An 8,013-nucleotide genomic window follows, 5' to 3' on the forward strand; every position below is an offset into this window, starting at 1 on the left:
GCGAAGTAGATTCCAATAACGCAACCATCTCCATTCTGATCACCAACCCTGTTATGCTGCCGTGCCGTCCCACTGACCCTTCACCTCGATATACCATCGCACAACAACTTCAACCGACTCTCTCTCCCAGAAACCGAAAGCCAATCCGACATTTATCCATCCTACCAGCTATAGCTTTTCCCACCTATTTCCACTCCACAGCAGGGCTTCCCCTCTCTTCTCCCTCCCCATTTCACTCCCTCCCTTCCCCCCTGATACCACGACCCCGCTAGCCCACCAGACTCGCCCTTCCTTTCAGTGTTTCCCTATACAACAGACTAACATGTACATCTTTGTCTGTATCAATACCCACCTTACCGCCTATCATGTTTTTACAGATACGACCCAAAGGCTTATAAGTTTATTTCCACCACCATCCCAAAGTTTAAACTCCCTACAGCCTCTTCATCCAGCGCAGCTCCTTCAACTCTTAGTGAAAGTGCAGTGGTTCGTTTTAACGAACCTTGCCGGTTCATTTTTATTTTAAAGTTTCAAATGATGTCCCCTGTTGTCTCTTTATATATACCTGCCAGAATTTTACTTCCTTTTTAAACTTCAAATGAAGAAAGCATTATGTATATTTGTAATCATCTCTATACTGTGTTTTAAAATTTTTAAAATTTTTGTATCCGTAAATATGTTTTGTCATTTATTCATTAAATTTTGTAAATTGCACAAGACTGAAGAGCGGGATACTGTACCGGCGGCAGTCCACCCCCACCCATATGGGGCGATGGGGATGAGATAAAAAATAAAGGAAAAAAACAAATAAAATTTGTTTCCAGAGTCGAATACTACTTTTTAAGGACAGTACTTTCGCCTTTGACCGTTAGCTTTAAACAATAAATCGCCGTAAATGTTTGTGTTCGATATCTACAAATACTGTATGGGAACGCTTATTCAACGCACAGATCTTTAAAGACTCAAACTCCCATGTATAAAACAGCTTCAAACGTCTCATTACGTAACAAATGAGTTAATGTGTTAAATGTTTGACATTAAGCATGTTAGCGAGAAAAAAGGTAAGAAAAGATTGTAAGTTATGTTTAAAAGTTTGTCGCGAGTCGCTAAGTGCTCTCTTTATCAAGCACTGGATGAGTATAATCTCGGTAATTTCGGCTCCGTTTCAAGCAAAAAGCTAGTTTTTCACGCATCTCATTATTTTTGACGTCATATCTCCTGAACTATGTGTCGTACAGTGATATAATTTTGGCATAGTGGATACTGGCCAACGGCCTTGCCGCGGTGGCAACACCGGTTCCCGACAGATCACGGACGTTAAGCGCTGTCGGGCTGGGCTAGCACTTGGATGGGTGACCATCTGGTCTGCCGAGCGCTGTTGGCAAGTGGGGAGCACTCAGCCCTTGTGAGGCAAACTGAGGAGCTACTTGATTGAGAAGTAGCGGCTCCGGTCTCGGAAACTGACATACGGCCGGGAGAGCGATGTGCTGATCACATGCCCCTCCATATCTGCATCCAGTGATGCCTGTGTGTGAGGATGACACGACGGCCGGTCGGTACCGTTGGTTCTTGATGGCCTGTTCGGGAGGAGTTTAGTTTTTTATACATGTATACTGTCTGCGAAATGCGTTGCGAGTAGAGATAGTAGTACAGAAGTAAACGTCGCACCTGAAGCGGAAATTTTACTGCATGAACAGTGAAATTGTAAAAAACGAAAACATTTCGGATTTCATCATTTTGAGAGTGGAGTCAACGAGATAAAAATTCGTAAAGGTTTGAAATGATGTGTGGGTCGAAATTATGTGTAAAGTTATTTTCATTCTCAAATACTGGATGAGTACAGTCGGCGTATTTAAGCGCGGTGTGCTGCGTTTCCTCAAGACATCTACCACAACTTCTAACGAGAATACTTGTTATATTGTGCTAAACTTTTAGCATAAGAATATACCTCGTAACGAGTAGCTTATGGCGGCATTTTAAACTATTAAATTTGGTCAATAATTAGGCGGAAAATCGAAATTCAAATTTTGTTGCCCCTGGAAGCCGTCAGATAGGCAACATGTCAAAAGTCTTGGGTTGATTTCGGGATAGTCGATTAGTAATAGACAGTAGTTTGATATTTCCGCCAGTGTTTCAGGAAGTTCAAATTTCAAACAGGCCTATAGCTTGTTTTGCTTTGGTAATTTTTTAGGCTTTGGCTACAGTTTGCTTTCGCGACGCGAGTCATGTCAGTGGATTGTTCGAACAGCACTCGATACGGTATCGATCTCATCGACGTATCGGGAAATATCAAGCTCGTTCGCACGCGAGTACCGTTTGCCCAGCCCTAGCGGCACCTATAATGAATCTCGCCATATAAACAGAGCCATTAGCGGGCCTATATATGTGTACTCGTATAGCCAGGGCGATCACCGCAGTTGACTCTTCCCACACGCCCGCTGCCGGTATAACATCGTTCTTTGTAGCACAGTAACGTAGTTTCTTTTCGTTTGTTTCAGGTCGACACATGGTACAACAACCAGGAAGAAAAAGTCGCTGGAGTCGGATCAACGGGAACGTCTGGAGGAGCACTTTTCATAGCAGAATGGCAGTGTGGGGTTCCCGCGATGAAGGTCTCACAGTTGGCCTGTGGTCATTTAGTGCTGGCTGCCAACTCCGTTGCCACGTCCACAAAAACGTCACGTTTCATTACAGCCATGTAACATCACGATATTAACGTGCATAAAACGGGGACGTTCAGGTGCAGTAATCGCCGTAAATGAGAAACTACAGGGCTGGGTGATTAATGTAGCTCCTGGCTGTGTTAAAAAACTGAACAGTACCAAACTGACCTGCACCCCCTTTAGAACCCCCAAGTGTCCCTCTCCCCTCACGACCCCCAAAGACCTTTCTACAGTTTTTCTACACAGATTTAGGAAATTCTATAAGTAGGTTCAATAAATAAAACAACAATCATCACACATATGGCGTTTACCGCAAACCTACCGCTACAGATAACGTTATAAAAGCCAACCCCTGTCACCCGAAATCGCAAAAGCCTGCATACTTCCATTCAATCATCAACAGATTAATCGATTTACCAGTAGAAGGACTAGAAATGCAAAAAGAACTTGAAATACTATACTTCGTTACATAGCCCACAAAAATGATTTTGACAAACATACCCGGCCGGTGTGGCCGTGCGGTTCTAGGCGCTTCAGTCTGGAACCGCGTGACCGCTACGGTCGCAGGTTCGAATCCTGCCTCGGGCATGGATGTGTGTGATGTCCTTAGGATAGTTGGGTTTAAGTAGTTCTAAGTTCTAGGGGACTGATGACCGCAGATGTTAAGTCCCATAGTGCTCAGAGCCATTTGAACCATTTGAACAACATATAGTAACAGAATTATATAAAGAATACCCGCAACCCAAACACAACGCAATACACAACGAAATATATCTAACTAGAGAAACCTCAGTTAAATGGTTCAAATGGCTCTGAGCACTATGGGCTTAACATCAGGTCATCAGTCCTCCTGCCGGCGAAACCTCAATTAAACAAAGAACAATGTACGTACTTACAATTTACCCAGGACAAATACCGAACAACATAATTCACTATTCAAAACCCCGCGCATCCAAGTGGCCTTCTGTACTAATATCTCGTTTAAAAACTGCATTCAGGCAAGAGCAAAACCTTAGAATATACCTATCCAGGAAAATACAAAATAACTTGTGACAGTTGCAATAATTTCTATATCGGTCAAAGGGAACGAAATTTTAGTATCAGATTCAAGGAACACACTAGAAACAGTGACAGTAAAAAATCTAGTTTCTTTTTGCATCTAAAAAACCAACACCACACAGCCGAGGAAACTGAAGCAACATTACAAATACTACACAGAATACCGATAGGACCCACTAACACTTGAAGAATTAGTAATATCTACACATACAAAAGACTATCTGGACGAAATACTAAAAGAATACACAGACAACAAAACATATTCAGACCAAAGATAAAATTCACAGCAAAAACCAGTCACTGAAATACAATATAAAATGGCCATTCTCTCTTTGCTACAAAAAGCCAATAAAATTAATTAAAAATATAACATTATCATTGCTTGGTTATCTACACTTTGTAAATAAATAGCATCAGAGTAAACGAACTGTAAAATATGTGACAGATCGTACTTTTTAGTAAACGAACTATGAAATAAGTGACAAAACTTATTGCATACGTTTATAATTATTACACGTCAAGTAATCTCTACGAATTAGATAATGACAGTTTTATTGTAGATGCAATATGGACTTTAAATCAAACTAGACGTAAAAACCAGTGTACTCTTCCGATGTATAGTTACTTATATGGACAGTCACCATATGTGTAGATAATTTCACCATCGTTTTGTTCGCAGTTTACTTGAGAATGGCAATAAAGCCGAAACAGCTGTCGTAATAAAGAGTATTATAATTATTTATGCTAGTCTGGACCTTTACTTTTCAGAATGTCATAATGTGCTCTGTGCTGAGGGCCTCACAGAACGAAAAATATGAGCCATTATTAAAAAATGTTACCTACGTGAACTACATTAATAAAAATAATTCAACAAATGAAATGTACTATTTTAGTAATAGCAAATCGCGTAAACTTTGTAAGTAAATTGAAAATAAAACGGAATCCATGTCTTCTTCTTTGCGTCAGCTACTGTATATCGATTTTGGAATTATGTATAATAAAGAACAGATTTTGTTCGCACCTCAAAAATTGTCAGTAGTGCACAAATTATTTAATATGAACTAAAAGAAAGATCTATAATTATGAGTTGAGAAAATATCCCTTTCTAGGAACGGTGTTTTTATTATAATTTTATTTCTTATATCCTTGCTCTGAGAAAAGCAAACTCATTGAATATGGCATCGAAGTCAAGTTTGGGTACAGAAGGCAAACGTCGATTATATAGCATGCAGGAATTATAAATTTATCCATGTCACATGAGAGTCTTTGACGTCTGCGACTGTATTACAAATTTATAAAATAATTTTCACTGCTTCAGCCACTTTTTACTAATATTTGTTAGCACAATGCCTCTGGGTATCATGCATTAGCTCTTAGTAGTATATGCATGAGAAAGGGTTAATTGATGATGATGTGTTTATGACTGTGCTCTGTGCACCAGAGGAATAAATTTCCAGCAAAAATGGTTAAATCTCGGTTATATAACCACTCTGGCGCCCACTGCAAATGATCGTTCTTCAGATTAATGCAATGTTACTGTGACGCATCAGATGATGACAGCATGCTGCCCCAACACGTTGTCCTAATAAATATTAGTAAAAAGTGGCTGAAGCAGTAAAAATTATTTCATGAATACGATATTTATGCTGGAATGAAGAGGATATCTGGCAAGTGACAGGCCTGAAGAATTGCATCAAACCAATCTCTGGGTGGACGACCGAAAGAGCACACAATGAAGTTAATATCCTGGAATAAACACCATATCTTGTTTACTGACACAGCGTGTCTCCTGACTCCAACACACTGACGTCCTCATTCGCTTTCTCTGGGCCTGTACCACTGAGTTCAGAGCCGGCAGAGCGTCTGAGATAAAGAGCGTATTCTCTCTACCGTCGAGCCGAACTCATAAGGAGTGCACATTTTTGCTGCGACAGTGGCAAATCTGCTGCGGGTACTCAGGTATACGGTGTACGGAAACTTTGCCATACGCTCCGATCGTATGTGCATCAGATCCGTAACTGTTACGAATTCTTGTGAAAATGTAAGGTGTTTGAAGCAGGTGAGCGTAGACTGATAGGAAGGAACTGCGGGGATCCCTTTCTCTCGCGCATAGCTCATGGCCCGACTAGAAATTCACTCCAAGCGCCTGTCGGCGAATTCCTCATCAAAATATAATTTTTAAGCGAGCAGTTGCTGCTCTACGGCATAGTCGTGTGGCGCCGCCTGCTACTTAGACGGCGGTGCATTTTTGGTAGCCCGCAGCGGCCGGGTATGACGCCAGCGCGTGACGTCACCGCGACGGCGGCGCCGTCATTTGTCGTCCCAGACGCTGCGTCACCCCGCCTACACAGGCATCTCGAGACTGCCGCCGACGCGGGCGTGCGTGTATTCAGAACTTGTTAGACCAGAGATACTTATAGACCGCGGCCGCCACTATCTCTGTCGTTATGAACTTTGTAACCAGCGTGACGGGCGGCCTAAGGCCACGTTGCTGTCACTAGGTGCTATGAGAAATAGAGGTGGCATTGACAGATTTCCCAGGTTTCCGGCTGAAATGAAGCATAGACTCCAATAACTGAGCAAACTACTGTGTTAGTTTAGCATATAAATCCTGTGACTGGCGTAATTTCTACGAATTACTCAGTATTAATTACAACGCTATTTATCAAACGACTTGCAAAATGATTTAGATAAGATATCTGTATGGTGCTAAAAGTGGCAATTGACCCTGAATAAGGAAAAGTGCGAAGTTATTCACATGAGTACTAAAAGAAATCAGCTAAATTTCGTTTACGCGATAGGTCATACAAATCTGAGGGCTGTAAATTCAACTAAATACTTAGAGATTACAACTACAAATAACCTGAATTGGGACGATCACATAGATAATATTGTGGGTAGAGCAAACTAAAGACTGCGATTCATTGGCAGAACACTTAGAAGATGCAACAGGTCTACCAAAGAGACTGCTTACACTAAGCTTGTCCGCCCTATTCTGGAGTACTGCTGTGCTGTGTGGGATCCGCATCAGGTGGGACTGACGGATGACATAGAAAAAGTACAAAGAAGGGCAGCTCGTTTTGTATTATCCCGAAATAGGGGAGATAGTGTCACAGACATGATACGTGAATTGGAGTGGCAATCATTAAAACAAACGCGTTTTTCGTTGCGACGGGATCTTCTAATGAAATTTCAATCACCAGTTTTTTCCTCCGATTGCGAAAACATTCTGTTGGCACCCACCTACATACGGAGAAATGATCATCACGATAAAATAAGAGAAATCAGGGCTCGCACGAAAAAATTTAAGTGCTCGTTTTTCCCACGTGCCGTTCGAGAGCGAAACGGTAGGGAGACAGCATGAAGGTGGTTCATTGAACCCTCTGCCAGGCACTTTATTGTGAATAGCAGAGTAATCACGTAGATGTAGATGTATAATTCGGTCAGTTGAAACATTGTACGTAGTTCTTTCTCCATATATATTTATTAACTCCAGAATTACCTTCTCTTCAGTGAATTCCCCTATTTTGCTGCAATACAAATCGTCTGATCCACCGTTTAAGCAGAATTGGATGGCAACGTATCAAAGACAGTGGTATCAGTTTGGCAGGATGCATTTCGTTTTCAGAGGAATCCTCAAACATAAGTGTTAAATGTTTGTTTTGTTGTTATCAGAAATTATATCTGCTTTTTCCCTAAAGTAGCGAATCAGAATTTTTCTGATGTCAAAATTCTAGTGCCTCAATTAGTTACTTAGCCACTAAAGTCGGACTGTAGTCGTCACATAAACCGATGTAGGGCTTTTCAGTTCCATGTTTGTCAACAAATTATGTGAAGATCCATTGCTAATGTGCACTAAGCGGTCCTCTTTATGCCGATCCTTGAAAAAAAAAAAAAAAAAAAGGTTCAAATGGCTCTGAGCACTATGGGACGCAACATCTTAGGTCATAAGTCCCCTAGAACTTAGAACTACTTAAACCTAACTAACCTAAGGACATCACACACACCCATGCCCGAGGCAGGACTCGAACCTGCGACCGTAGCAGTCCCGCGGTTCCGGACTGCAGCGCCAGAACCGCACGGCCACCGCGGCCGGCTGCCGAACCTTCACTTTCTGTGTGAGCGCAGTGCTGTTATCCAATGAAAACGTGTTCTGCGGAGAGCACCTCTCATCAGTTTCAAGGAAAATGCAGCTCATGTGACTTAGGCAAAACATAACTGGCAGGCGTCCATGCTGTTAGTATGCCTAACTTGCTATCTAGCTGCAGAAGATATAAATTGCTGCAACTCC

General features: G+C 41.7%; 1 pseudogene; it reads left to right on the forward strand.

The window, feature by feature from the left end:
* Nucleotides 1-1,266: 1,266 nt before the first annotated feature.
* On the forward strand, nt 1,267-1,384 carry LOC124778425 (annotated as a pseudogene).
* The last annotated feature ends 6,629 nt before the right edge of the window (nt 1,385-8,013 follow it).

This window comes from Schistocerca piceifrons, chromosome 2 (assembly GCF_021461385.2).
Source record: "Schistocerca piceifrons isolate TAMUIC-IGC-003096 chromosome 2, iqSchPice1.1, whole genome shotgun sequence".
Classification (NCBI taxonomy): domain Eukaryota; kingdom Metazoa; phylum Arthropoda; class Insecta; order Orthoptera; family Acrididae; genus Schistocerca; species Schistocerca piceifrons.